The 14,724-nt window shown below is 46.3% G+C and overlaps 1 long non-coding RNA gene across 1 annotated transcript; it reads right to left on the bottom strand.

Annotated features, from left to right (window-relative positions):
- Positions 1-9,648: 9,648 nt before the first annotated feature.
- LOC147525974 (uncharacterized) lies at positions 9,649-14,605 on the bottom strand. The gene is made up of 4 exons (XR_015222982.1): positions 14,544-14,605; positions 12,292-13,632; positions 11,900-12,206; positions 9,649-10,259 (listed from the first exon to the last, which is right to left on the bottom strand). It is a non-coding gene; the product is annotated as an uncharacterized LOC147525974 (long non-coding RNA).
- Between the last annotated feature and the right edge of the window lie 119 nt (positions 14,606-14,724).

Genomic DNA, 14,724 nt, shown 5'->3' with positions numbered 1-14,724 from the left:
TCCTTCCCCGCTCCCCCCACCAAGGGAAGAAGGAACGAACTGCTGTGACGCACCTCCATCTTGTGGAAGTTTATGTATTACACAATCTCATGAATATTAGTGACTCGTGTTATCGCATTGCGTATGAGTCCCAGACACGAGCCAGTGTGACTGCTAAACTTACCATGTTTAAAATATTTAAAACAAACAAACAAACAAACAAACAAAACAAAAAAGAAATTATTAATTAGCCGTTTAAGCTGCTGTGATGTACATAACTTGACAAAGATTACCATTAGGTAACATCTAACGCTCTAATCTAAGTCATGATCCAAAAACATCCCATAGGTTAAAAATGCACGTATAAGTCTACCACACACTTTAAAAAGTTACCAGACCTCCAGGTTAAATCACAGCTGCGTAGCTCCTTTAACAGAAGAATCAGGCTATCAGCAAACCCTTAGTTGATCCTGCTTTCCGTAACTCTTACAGGCCGTAAGGAAGAAAGTAAGTTTGGGTTATGAGCCAACTTAATGATTCTTAGATACTTAAAAATAACTCAGGCTACTGTGAGGCACTGTGAGATGGCAGAAGGGACAGGTAACCCAAGAGGAATACAGATATGTTATCCAAGCAAGCAGATACAGGGTAGGTAAAATGAAAGCCCCCCGGAGTCAAATCTGGCAAGAGACGTGAAGTGCAACAAGACAGACTTCTGCTGGTATATCAGCAGCAACAGGAAAAGTAAGGAAAATGTGGGTCCACTGCTAAAAGGGGCAAGCACCCTAGTGACAAAGGACACGGGAAAGAAGCCTTCGGGAATCCCAGGCCCCTAAGACCAAAGGAAAACTCTGGAGCAAGGACATCTTACCTTCAGTGGAAGAGAGCCAGGTTAGGGACCACTTTTAGCAGACCGGGCTTACACAAGTCCGTGAGACCTGAAAGAATGCACCCACAAAGGTGAGGGAGCTGGATGACATCACTGCGAGGCTATTCTCATTTATCTTTGAAAGGTCACAGTGACAGGGGGAGGTTCCTGAGCATTGGAAGAAAGCAAATATCACTCCTATCTTCAAGAAGCGCAAAAATGAAGATTCAGGGACCTTCAGACTGTTCAGCATCACCTCAGTGCCTGAGAATGTGCTGTTTAACATCTTTGTTGGCAACATGGACAGTGGGATCAAGTGCACCCTCAGCAAGTTTGCTGACGACACCAAGCTGTGTGGTGTGGTGGACACGCTGGAGGGAAGGGATGCCATCCAGAGAGACCTTGATAGGCTGGAGAGGTGGGCCTGTGAGAACCTAATGAAGTTCAACAAGGCCAAGTGCAAGGTCCTGCACGTGGGTTGGGGCAATCCCAAGCACAAATAGAGGCTGGGAGGAGAATGGATTGAGAGGAGACCTGAGGAGAAGGACTTGGGGGTGTTGGCTGATGAGAAGCTCAACATGAGCTGGCAATGTGTGCTTGCAATCTGGAAAGCCAACCGTATCCTGGGCTGCATCAAAAGAAGCATGGCCAGTAGGTCAAGGAACGGGATTCTGCCCTTCTACTCTGCTCTCATGAGACCCGCCTGTGGTAACATTTGTGGAAATTGAAATTATAAGGGACTAGTTGTATCTGTTGAATGTTCGTAAGTTCATGGGGCCTGATGGGATTCATCCCAGAGTACTGAAGGACTTAGCGGATGTTACAGCAGGACCCCTCTCAATCACCTACCAAAGGTCTTGGGAGTCTGGAGAGCTAACTGGAAGCTAACCAACATTATTCCAATTTACAAGGGCATAAGGGAAAACCCAGGAAACTATAACTGGAGCCCCCAACATAAGAAGGACATGGACCAGTTGGAGAGGGTCCAGAGGAGGGCCATGAAGATGATAAGAGGGCTGGAGCACCTTTCCTATGAGGACAGGCTGAAAGAGTTGGGACTGTTCAGCCTGGAGAAGAGGAGGCTCCAGGGTGACCTTATAGCGGTCTTCCAGTACCTCAAGGGGGCCTACAAGAAAGATGGAGAGAGGCTGTTCAGGAGGGCCTGTTGTGATAGGACAAGGGGTAATGGTTTTAAAATAGAGGGAGGTAGATTCAGGTTGGATACTAGGAAAAAATTTTTTACCATGAGAGTTGTAGAACACTGGAGCAGGTTGCCCAGAGAGGTGGTGGATGCTCCATCCCTGGAGACGTTCAAGGCCAGGTTGGACGAGGCCCTGAGCAACCTGATCTAGTTGGAGATATCCCTGTTCCTTTCAGGGGGGTTGGACTAGATGACCTTTGAAGGTCCCTTCCAGCCCTAACCATTCTATGATTCTATGATTCTATACACCTGTTAGTCTAGTCTCAGTACCTGGAAAAATTATGGAGAAGATCATACTGAGTGCTACTGAAAAGCATTTAAAATACAATGCATTTATCAGGCACACTCAAAATGGGTTCACAAAGTGAAAACCCTAACTAATTTGATATCCTTCTATGATAAGGTCACCTGCCTAGTGGATGAAGGGAAGGCAGTGGATGTAGTTTTTCTGGATTTCAGTAGGGCTTTTGACACTGTCCTTCAGTATCAGACAGACAATATCCTTCTGGTCAAGTTGTCCAACTGTGAGATGAGCAAGTACATGGTGCACTGGGTGAAGAACTGTCTGAACGGCAGAGCTCAGAGGGCTGTACTGAATAGGGCTACATCTGGCTGGCAACTGGTCACCACCGGTGTTCCTCATAGCTCAATCCTAGAGACAGTTCTGTTCAATATGATCTGTTCAATGATCTAGATGCAGGAATTGAATGTACCATTAGAAAGTCTGATGATGATACTAAACTGGTAGAATGTGTTGACTCTCTTGAGAGATAGGAAGCTTTGCAGAGAGATCTAGATAGACTGGAGCATTGGACAATCATCAATGGTATGAAATATGACAACAACAAAAAAAGCCAGATTCTGCCCATGGGATGGAGTAATGCTGGACACAAGTATAAATTGGGAGAGGAGTGGCTGAAGAGCAGCACTGCAGAAAGGGGCCTGGAGGTGCTGGTTGGCAGCAGGGTCAATATGAATCAGCAGTGTACCCTGGCAGTCAAGAGGGCAAACTGCATCCTGGGGTGCACTAAACACAGTAAAACCAGGCAGTCAAGAGAGGTGATTATCCTGCTGAATTTAGCGATGGTGTGGTCTCTCCTTGAGTATTGTGTTCAGTTCTGGGCCCCACCATTTAAAAAGGATGTGAAGGTACTTGAATGAGTGAAGAGGAGGGCAACAAGGCTGATGAAGGGGCTGGAAGGCATGAACTACAAGGAGCAGCTAAGGACACTGGATTTGTCTAGTTTGGAGAGAAAGAGATTGAGGGGCAACTTCATTGCTCTCTACAGCTTCCTGAGGGGGAGACATGGAGAGGGAGGTGTTGATCTCTTCTCCCTGGTATCCAGGGACAGGACATGTGGGAATGGTTCCAAGCTGCATCAGGGGAGGTTTAGACTGGACATTAGGAAGCATTTATTTACAGAAAGGGTGGTCGAACACTGGAGCAGGCTTCTTAGAGAGGTGGTCAATGCCCCATGCCTGTCAGTGTTTGAGGCATTTGGACAATGTCCTTAATGTCTTATTGTTTTAACTTTTGGTCAGCCCCGAAGTGGTCCGGCAGTGGGACTAGATGACCATTGTAGGTCACTTCCAAGTAGATCTATCCTATTCTAATATAGAATAAAAATATCTTCTGGTTTCATTACCGTCAAAGGTGAAAGACTCTTCTTAGCACTTTCCCAGGTCTGTCCCATCCAGTGTTCAGATCTGCACTTAGAGAGACAACATATCCAACACTGCTGACCTAAGAAACATTGGGACGTGCAGTGGCTTTAGCATCCTCTGCCTCAGCCATGTGACAGAACGAACAATATGAAGCTTTTGGAACTATATAATTCTGAGAAACATTATCGCTCACCTACATTATACACAACTACAGGTCCTCTGGTTTATGCTTGCTATTGAGTCTTTATTTCTCAAATAAAGAAGCAAAATATGAGGTTTAAGTGCCATTTACAGAAAATTAACACATCTCACAGCACTTGCTTGGTGCCTAAGTGATTTTGTGCATCACAGATTTTATATCCCACTCACACTGTATCCTGTAGCCTTGGAGGAAGTCCAGAGCCCACTGTGCTGCAAATTCACTATTAGTTGTAAAATTACCATCAACAAACTTTGTCTTCCCTTCTAGAGCAAACAATGAAAGAGTCAAACAAATTCTTTGAAATGTTGCACGTGAAATCCTCACAATGTGTTACCTGGGATTACAAAAATAGAATAAAGTAGGTAAGAAATTTCTGCATTTGTTATGGGGAGAAGAAAGAGAAGAATAAAAGCAAAGCAAAGAGAAAGAAGAGGTTATTTCTTGTTCCTTTCCTGTGGGAGGAAGCAGAGAGCTCTTACAAAGAAAGAACTGAAAGCAGGAAGAAAAAAGAGTTTGAGGAATGGTTAAAACAGGCTAAAGGAACCTGAAATTGAGGACAAGGGAGTAAGTAAAACTTTGAACCTTCCCATTTTAAACTAGGAAGACGGCAACACGAGAGCGGGAGGAAAGGCAGTGAAGTGGCAGAATTCAGATTGTTTATGGGAGTTTGTTAATACTCGTGCAGGAGGTGAAGGAGATCCTAGGAGTGTGTAAACGCTGAGGACTTTCAGGATTGAGCCTGTAATGGAAGAGAAAGGGAAAATGAATCAAGGGTAGAGGACAACAGAGCATGAAGAGAATTAGCCAGTGGAGAAGCGTGAGCGCTGACTGTGAGCGAAAGAAGAGAAAGAGCCAGAAATTGAAAGAAGAGAGAAAGGGTGGCAGGGTGGACCTGGTGACAGCAACACTGAAAAGCTGAACACAGCACTGCTCTGAAGAAGAAAAGAGAGAAGGAAGCAGGGTAGGGGAAGAGGGAGCAATGGAAAAGCAGCAGCGCAGCATTCCCCCACCCCACAGCCAGACCAAATTCAATTCCTGATCCATCAGGAGTTTAGACCTCGAGAAATGTCAAATAAAGGCACTGAAGTCTCTGAAGGACTCAGGACATAGACAGGGAAGACAAGAAGATTCCAGGGACAGATGCATTTTTTTACAGAGGGCATTTCAGAAACAGCAGGAGAAGGCAAGGTGATGTTAAAATCAGCAACATGACCTGGTGAGTAAGCAGAAGAGATGGAAGGAAATATTAATCAAACTAAGGGGGAGGGAATGAAGCAGCAGCTCTTGCAATAGGGATGCAGGATTTTGATTTATATTTAAAACGAGAAAGCAAAAACAAGGCAGAGAAAGGATCTAGCAAAGGTAATGTGAACCATTAAAAGATAAGGGTAGCGATGGAGAATTAGCATCAGCAAGACAGGAGGAATAAAAAGTATGAATGGCACATAAACAAGAACCTTCCCTTAGAGCATTTGAAAAATGCTGAGCAGATAACTTTCACAGCAGGACCCCAAAAGTGCTGGACTGTACCAGGCTACCCTGGAGGAAAAGAGGATGATTGCAAGGCAAGGCATAAAAATGAAGACAAGAACATCTTCCACATGTTTGCAACAATCCCTGCTAGGTTACGAACAGCAGTAGCCCAAGCTCTACATTAGTCCTTAGGACAGGTTAGCAGGACAAGCTCAGAGTGCCGTTACCCATAGTACAATGTCACCTCGAGCAGAGTTGAGAGATGGGACAGAGGTGAGAAAAGCCAGTTGTGCTTCCCTTCCATTTCTGCTTGGCGTTTGCTTTACTCTATTGCTCTGAGTCTGGCAGAGGGAGTCCTTTCCTCTCGGGAAGAGCTCCATTCTGCATCTTACTAAGAATTGGTCTCATTCTCCAACAAGGATCCCTTTCCCATGGGGTGAGAACATGCTTCATTCCTACAGCCCTTCTCACTGTAACAGGCTGGACTGGGACTGCACTGTTCATCAACTCCTGCAACTGCAAGTAGCCTGGCTGCTCTGCACTGATGTGGGATAATTAAAACCTTCCTTGGTACTGCTTTCTCCACTCAGAATACAAAGCGCCTCCCTTTCCATTATGAAACCCATTTCCAGCCCAGAACAAAGGCTAGAAGTTCTGGCAAGTACAGATCTCACCACAAGAAAGCAAGGGCCGGCATGATTTATATTGCTTCCTCCCTTGCCATCTCTGTGTGGGGCCCCAAAGTGATGACATCATGGCTCAGATGCTATAAACAAGGTCAAATTCATGGACCAGAGACTCCCTGGAGATTGGCTCGATGTCTGTGTTAGGTCATGAGTTCCTGAGAGCAGAAATAATAGTAGGGTGAAGCTGAGAGAATGGGAAGTTGCAGAACTAGGGGTTAGGACACTTCAGAGATACTGTCATAGAATCATAGAATCAGAAAGGTTGGAAAGGACCTCTAAGATCAAGTCCAACCGTCAACCCAATACCACCATGCACATTAAATGATGTCCTGAAGTGCTACATCTACATGTTTTTTGAACACTTCCAGGAATGTTGAACACCACTTCCCTGGGAAACCTGTTCCAATATTTGACCACTCTTTCAGTAAAGAAATTTTTCCTAATATCTAATCTAAACCTCCCCTGACGCAACTTGAGGCTGTTACCTCTTGTCCTATTGCTAGCTGCCTGGGAGAAGAGACCGACACCACCCTCGCTACAACCTCCTTTCAGGTAGCTGTAGAGAGCGAGAAGGTCTCCCCTGAGCTGCCTTTTCTCCAGGCTGAACAACCCCAGTTCCCTCAGCCGCTCCTCATAAGACTTGTGCTCCAGACCCTTCACCAGCTCTGTGCCCTTCTCTGGACACACTCCAGCACCTCAATGTCCTTCTTATAATGATAGGCCTAACACTGAACACAGGATTTGAGGTGCGGCCTCACCAGTGCCGAGTACAGGGGGACAATCACTTCCCCATCCTGCTGGTCACACATTGCTGATACAAGCCAGGATGCTGTTGGCCTTCTTGGCCACCTGGGCACACTGCTGGCTCAGGTTCGGTCAAGTGTCAACCATCATCCCCAGGTCTTTTTCTGCCAGGCAGCTCTCCCCCAAGCCTGTAGCGTTGTGTGGGGCTGTGGTGACCCAAGTGCAGGACCCGGCACTCGGCCTTGTTGAACCTCATACAAGTGGCCTCAGTCCATCGATCCAGCCTGTGCAGATCCCTCTGCAGAGCCTTCCTATCCTCGAGCAGATCAGGAAGGCCTCGAGCCTTCCTATCCTCCCGCCCAGCTTGGTGTTGTCTGCAAACTCATTGCAGGTGCACTCGATCCCCTCATCCAGATCATTGATAAAGATACTAAACAAGACTGGCCCAGAACTGAGCCCTGGGGAACACCACTTGTGACCAGCCACCAACTGGATTGAACTCCATCCACCACAACTCTCTGGGCTCGGCCATCCAGCCAGTTTTTTACCCAGCAAAGAGTACACCTGTCTAAGTCACAAGCCACCAGCTTCTCGAGGAGAATGCTGTGGGAGACAGTGTCAAAGGCCTTACTGAAGTCCAGGTAGACAACATCCACAGCCTTTCCCTCATCCACTAGGCAGGTCACCTGGTCATAGAAGGAGATCAGGTTGGTCAAGCAGGACCTACCTTTCATGAACTCATGCTGGCTGGGCCTGATCCCCTGATTGTCCTGCACATGCCCTGTGAGCACACTCAAGATGAACCGCCCCATGATTTTCCCCAGTACTGAGGTCAGGCTGACAGGCCTGTAGTTCCTCAGATCTTTCTTCCAACCCTTCTTGGAGATGGGTGTCACACTGGCAAGCCTCCAGTCTTCTGGGACCTCCCCTGTTAGCCAGGACTGCTAATAAATGATGGAGCGTGGCTTGGCAAGCTCCTCTGCCAGCTCCCTCAGTATTCTCAGGTGGACCCCATCCAGCCCCATGGATTTGTGAGCATCCAGGTGCTGTAGCAGGTCCTTGACTGCTTCCTTCTGGATTACAGGGGGTTTGTTCGGCTCTCGGTCCCTGTCTTTCAGCTCAGGCTGAATACCCTGAGGGTAACAGGTCTGGTCATTAAAGACTGAGGTAAAGAAGGCATTAAGTACCTCATCCTTGGTGACAATGTTCCCCTTCACATCCAATAAAGGATGGAGATTCTCCTTGGCTCTCTTTTTGTTGCTAATGTACTTGTAAAAACATTTTTTGTTATCCCCGTTATCCCTTATGACAGTGTCCACGTTGAGTTCTAGCTGGGCTTTTGTCTCTAATTTTCTCTCTACATGACCTAATGAGACCCTTGTACTCTTCTTCTTCTTCTCTCCTACTGTCCCTTTGCTAGTCCTGTTCATCTGAGCCTCCTAGGAAGAAACTGGTGAACGTGATTCTGGTTTTAACATCACGTGGATGGGGAATTCAAATTTGCGGAAAGCAGCACTATGTCTGCTGGCAAACATGAGAATTTAATACTGGTGATGCTTGAAACATCAGGAAACTGGTAAGAAATAATGCCACCTGCCGGAGGAACATAGAAGGCATCACGTATCTGGAACTCTCGATAAAATTTACTCACAGTCCAAATACAGATTGGACTTCATTTTCTGAAAGTCCTGTTGTAGTTCCATTCTAGTTAATTTTACAACCATTTTAAAACCATAGACTCTGTGCCTTCCATCTCTGAATAAAGGGGAGACCTTAAACCAGAACTCCTTTCAACTTGTAAACAGAATGGATTTGAAACGCTGATCCCAGAACACTGACATTATGCTAGTAATCATTATCTTGACGAAATATGCCTGTGTAATACCAGTCCTTCTTTGCAGTGGACTAGATGACTGTTGTAGGTCCCTTCCAACTGAACTATTCTATTCTATTCTATTCTATTCTATTCTATTCTATTCTATTCTATTCTATTCTATTCTAATGTTGTTGTCCTTTTGCATACTCTTTAAAATACCTCTTGGTCTAGGTATCTCATCAAACTGAAAACTCATTTTTTATTGAATTCTATTCACCTAATACAATCATCAAATCCTTTAATTTCTGCTTTCCAGGAGACAGCCACCAATCTGTAACCGTGAACTGCTCTGTGGGACTCTCCTCAAAACAACCCTGCTGGCTGACAATCATCCATTGTAAAATACAGTAATAAAGTTTAATTCAAAAGTTGATGAATTTCTGCTCAGTGTCTAATCAGCTCTTCATGCGCTACTGACAAATGCCTTACAGAAATCCCTTATCTATCTCTGATGTGCCAAAATTCCTTTCTATTTTCTCATGCCTCTCTCCTTGGAGGTATGAAATTTGGTCTTATCCCCATTTTACAGATGCGGAATTGAGACAGAGATTTGAGGAGGAAACAATATAACGGCTGGCTTTTTGAAGGCTTTTCGAGTCACCAAAGAAACTATGAAACAGCCAGTGTATAATTTTTGTGTTTGGAACCAGTCAGGGTCTTTATTTCTAAAATATAAAGGGAGCTCTGAGAGGCTTGAGTCTACCGATTAAAGCAGCTGGAGGAGCAGCACCCCATCCATCAAGCCCCTAAATACAGGCAGAAAGGGTACTTTTGAAACTGCCCTATATTGCTCATATCTCTCTGAAAAAAACACACACTGGACAATAACTCAAACCGGATGTTGACCTGTTCAGAGAGAAAAAGCAAATTTGGATCGTGTGATAAAGTCTTTGAACAGCACAAACGTAAGTGCCATGACAATTTATCAGGAGTACCACAGGTGCTTTACCTCAATCCATGTTTATTCACAAAATGTACAGGATCACTGAATGTAAATGCAACAGACCTGGTGCAGTGTTACTTAAAACGGGGAAAGCAGCAGGTAGTACAGGAACTCTGCAGTGGGCAAGGAGATGGAGTGCCTCCCACCGAGCAGATGAATGGCAGAGTGGGGGTCGAGATCACCTGATGTGACTGTATGAGCAGCCTCCTGCAAGGAGAAGACTTGAAGACATTTTTTGGCAAGCTCTGGCAGTTTTTCAGAAATAGTTGATCAAAGCAGTGCCTAAGGTCAAGCTCTTCTCCTTCAAGATGGAATGGACAGTATCGTTTAATGAAGTTTTGAATCATTAACAAGGAGATTTTAAAAGACCATAATATTACATGGGAATAAAGCAGGGAAGCAAACCTCCTAGGATATCAACATATCTCCACTGGTGGTATTCCAAACAGATACATAATTATCTTGCTCAGAAATATATATTGGTTGTAGAGTTAATGGCCCTTCCACTACTTTGCCCAGCGTTGATATTGTGTTAAGTATTCAACATTTTAACAAGACGTCGTTTTCATCCTATAAATATCAGTGCACTGGTAATTTGCCAAGATCCTTTGGTCCAAGATTTCTGTAAAACAAAAACAAAAGAAAAACAAAACCCCATCTCAACATTCTTTGTCCTCACATCTCCTCAGCTGATTCTTTTCACACTCCTTGTTGATTCACAAATCTAAGTCCACTATAATATTGGAGCAAATGTTATCCTTCCAGGCTAGTATTTTATCCATATCCTTACCTCAGTTCCCCCTTCTCTACTGCACAGTCTCTACAAGACAACAAAACAAACCATTTATTTTATCTTTTAAAAGTCTTCACAACTGTTTCCTGCACTTCCTAACTTCTGTGACAAGACACAGAATGATTGTTTCTTCCCTTCACTTCCACAATCACTGCCATTGGTATCTAAGGATATCTTCTAAACTTCCTTTCTGTTACTCTTTTTGAAGGAGAAAAGATCCCACTGAATGCCAAAGAATGAGAAAATCACAGTATCTTCCTTGACAGTGACGGATTTTTTTTTTTTGAGATGCTTACATTCTTAACAATGACTAGGAAATTGGCTCCTGTGATCGTGTTCAATGTTCAAAGTCAGTTGAGCGAGGATTTAAGCAACCAGATCTAGTGAAAGACGTCCCTGCCCATGGCATGGGAGGTGGACTAGATGACCTTTAAAGGTCTTCTCCAACCCAAACCATTCTATGGTTCTGTGATTGTATCTTGTTTTGTTACTCACAGCCTCCTTGATGACAGAGATGTATTTTGTGAAGTATTTAGCTTATACGCTCAAGTCTTCCGTGTGCATGTAAGACTTACAAGTTATGTTGTTTATCTCTAAGTTTTGCTGCACCGGCCTTAGCCTGACAAGGCCTTGTCTGGTCAGTGAGGCCTCTCTGTGGTATGACATTACAGTAAAATGATCAGAGTCTGAGACTCATACCATATGTTCTCCTGGATCCAATTCTTACCACATTGTCCTAGATTGGCAGATTGATCCAGCCTTCCATTCTTGCAGTGACTGAGAGCAACAGGACAGTATCAGTAGCGATAGAACCAAATATTTTGGGTAGCAATATTTTTAAGGCACGGTCCTACTGCCTATCACAACATAACCTCCTTATCATTCCTAGAACTATTTCACAGGTGCAAGCTGCAACTGATAATCTTCAGCATGCATCCAAGTGGTTAAGAAAGCAGAACAGGTAAGGGAAAATGCTTGTAGAATCATAGAATGGTTTGGGTTGGAAGGGACCTCAAACATCATCTAGTTCCAACCCCCCTGCCATGGGCAGAGAAATCCTCCACTACACCAGGTTGCCCAAAGCCCCATCCAACCCGGCCTTGAACACTTCAGGGATGGGGCAGTCACAACTTCTCTGGGCAACCTGTTCCACTGCCTCACCACCCTCAACGTAAAAAATGTCTTTCTTATACCTAATCAAAATCTATCCTCTTTCAGTTTAAAGCCATTGCCCTTGTCTTATCACCATATACCCTTGTAAAAAGTCCCTCTCTGGCTTTCTTGTAGGCCCCCTTCAGGTACTGGAAGACTGCTAGGCAGTGGGTTGTGTGCTTGTTCCCTTTCATAAATTACAAAGGGTTTTCCTGAAGTAACTGAGTATTTAAGCAGCGTCAGGTGCACATGCAGGATGAGGGATGCAATTTTCAGTTCTGCAGCCACGCACTAAGCAAAATATGAGTTGTACTTACTGTGCAATTTGTGCTAAATTCTTTCCTGCCTCCTGTCCCTAACTTGTAAGTCCATCACTAGTAGCTCTGGGAGCAGCAGCTGAAGGACAAACGTAAGGTCTTCTGGCTTGTACGTGGCATAGAGAGTTGGCCTTGGCAGCACTTCCCCTGCTGCACGGGATGTTTTGGGGGAGCTGGGAGGTACAAGTCAACGTGTTGGGCTCTTCCAGTGTTGCTGTGCCACGATGCAGGGCATGGCAGCCTGCAGTGCTGTCAGTTTGCAGCCCATCTGCCTGGGTGCTTGGGGCTTCCCTCACCTTGGCGGGGTCTGGGGGGAGCAAGTAGTAGATCAGAAGCACAGATTTTGTGTTGCTGAGTCAGCCCATAGAAAGACCCAAACTTTTTTCACCCACCTTGAAGCCAGAGTCTTGATACTGTGGATACAGAGTACCCCTCTGTCCCATCTTCTCTCTTCTCTCGTTTAGTGGTGCTGGTGTCTCACCTTCCACGCCGGGTAGCCTGGCTGTGCTTCTCTCTCTCGAGCACTCCCTGTTACTCATTTGGGGTTCTCTGACGTCAACTCTGAGGCCTGGCAGGCAGGGCCACGCCTGTCCCTGCCCGCTCCCAAACACAAAAGACTATAGATAGCTGCTGCAGCAAATGCTTTTCATTATGTACTCCCCTCTCCTCAGACCGCCCGCTCAGTTGGGGGTGGGAGCAGCATGGGGCCCCTAGATGCCTGTGCTGCTCTGCTATGTGTTTTCTCTTATTTGGGGTGAGTTGTGCATTCCTCACAAGCTTTACATGTCGTGCAGAGCCCCATGGGAATCCTCAGAGGATGCACACCAGGGAAGAGGCATCCTCTCCCCCATGTCAGCCTGTGAAGATGTCCAAACCAGAGGGAAGTGCCAGGTCTATGACAGCATACCCTCCGCACACAGCATCCATCCCCTCTCAGAAATGTAATTCAAAGCTCTCTGTTTCCCACTAGCAGAACCTGCTTAGCTAGCCTTAGTCTAGCAAGACACGGACCAAGAGGTGACAAACCTGTCTGCTTGTACACTTGGAGTCAGTGCCAGAAAGGCAAAGGAACAACTTCACATTAAGACTAACTGTGAATCAAGAATAAATGGATATAAATTGGCCATTAATACATGTGACAAGAAATCCGAAGATTTCTAGCTATTACAGCAATCAGGCTTCAAAACATCCTTCCAAACTAAGAAGGATGTAGAAGCAAAAATCCAATCTGCTTCTAAACTAGAGCCTGATAAAACTATGAGTGATTACAGGATTTTATATCTGTGACACCTAGAGACTGGGCATGCAGGCCCAAGAATGGCTGCACACCACCTTCTCGTCCTTTACTAAGGGGATTTGATACAGAGCCTCCCTTCCTGGAGCACGCATGCAGTGCTTTGTGCTAAGGACAGGAAACTAATCTCCCGGCTCCTCCGTACCTCCCCCTCAATCTGTTTGGGTCTGCGTTCTTGTGTCAAACCCAAGATGCCCAGTTCATGTTTCAGTGTCTTCTCACAGAGTTTGCACAGAAGGTTTTTATGGATATAGAAATGTAGGACTGGAAAGGACTTCCTGGGATGACTGGATGCAGTGAGTTCAGTGGCCACTCCCCAGCTCGCTGCCATGTGTTTTGTTCTGTCCTAATTCTCTGGACGCTGGTATAATTGGAAATCCTGCAGGATCTGAAGTGCCAGCAGGATGGGCTAGCATTCCCTGTAAGTTTTAACCTGTAACTAAATAAAAACATCATTTCCAGATTCCAGAGATGTGACAAGACACAGAAAATGATGAACAGCTAGGAAAAGGGAACTTGGAGCAAAAGGAAGCCTTGATCTCTGCAGAAACTGTGCACACATCTAGAATACAAATAGGAAAACAAGAGATACCGTAACGTGCTGTATCCTGCACTATTACTGCGGCAGCTAGGACTGGCTACCTCAGGTATGCCAGGAATCACCTAACAGGCAACACAATAAAATACACCTCAGAGGAAAATTTTCACGTGGTTGTTGATAAAATGCTAGCACTGGGCTGAGGATTGAGCTTTATGGGTCCCAGTTAGAAACATGCATACTGGCCATTTCCCATAAAAGTGGCATTTTGAGATTGTAACTTATTTAATACACAAAGTACTAATTTGTGGATTGTAAGATGTGTAGAGACAGTGAAAAGGAAGTAAGCGTAGTACTTGTGACACCTTACACAGCTCAGGCTACCACGGCTCCTCTACAACGCCTAGTACAAATCCTAAAGAGAAATAACATGGGACATTCACCTCCTCTACCACAGATACTACCATGGTTCTGTCTGTTTGTCCTCAACATTGCCAGCTTGGGAACCCCAAGAAGCCACGTCCCAAAGCACAGGCAGTCACCAGTGCCAGCTCTGCTCTGAACTGCAGCACAGGGCACCGAGCACGGGCAGAACCACCGCGGATCCCGCTGCAGAGAGCTGCGCGCCCCGCCGCGGAGATGCGCGCCCCGCCGCGGAGCTGCGCGCCCCGCCACGGAGCTGCGCGCCCCGCCACGGAGCTCTGCGTCAGCCCCGGGCAGCTCCGCGCCCCGCCGGGGCGATGGGCTCCCTCCTCCGCGGAGCCGCGCACCCCCCTCTGACGCAGCGCTTCTTCCCCCGCCCCTCCGCTTACCGCGCAGAGGCTGCCCGTTGCCATGGCGACGTGCTCCTGCCTCCCCGCCGCTACCCGGCCCAGGGGCGGCCAGGCCGCCATCCCACGCGCGGGAGGCCAGTCCGGGCCGGTCGCCCGGAGGCGGGCCCGGCACGGGGCGGCGGGCCCGCCAGGGGGCGCGCCCCACCGGCCGCTCCCCGCT

Source organism: Tauraco erythrolophus, unplaced genomic scaffold (genome assembly GCF_009769465.1).
Source record: "Tauraco erythrolophus isolate bTauEry1 unplaced genomic scaffold, bTauEry1.pri scaffold_45_arrow_ctg1, whole genome shotgun sequence".
In the NCBI taxonomy this organism is placed as follows: domain Eukaryota; kingdom Metazoa; phylum Chordata; class Aves; order Musophagiformes; family Musophagidae; genus Tauraco; species Tauraco erythrolophus.
The sequence above is the reverse complement of the archived record's forward strand: the minus strand, read 5'-3'. Positions and strand labels throughout refer to the sequence as shown.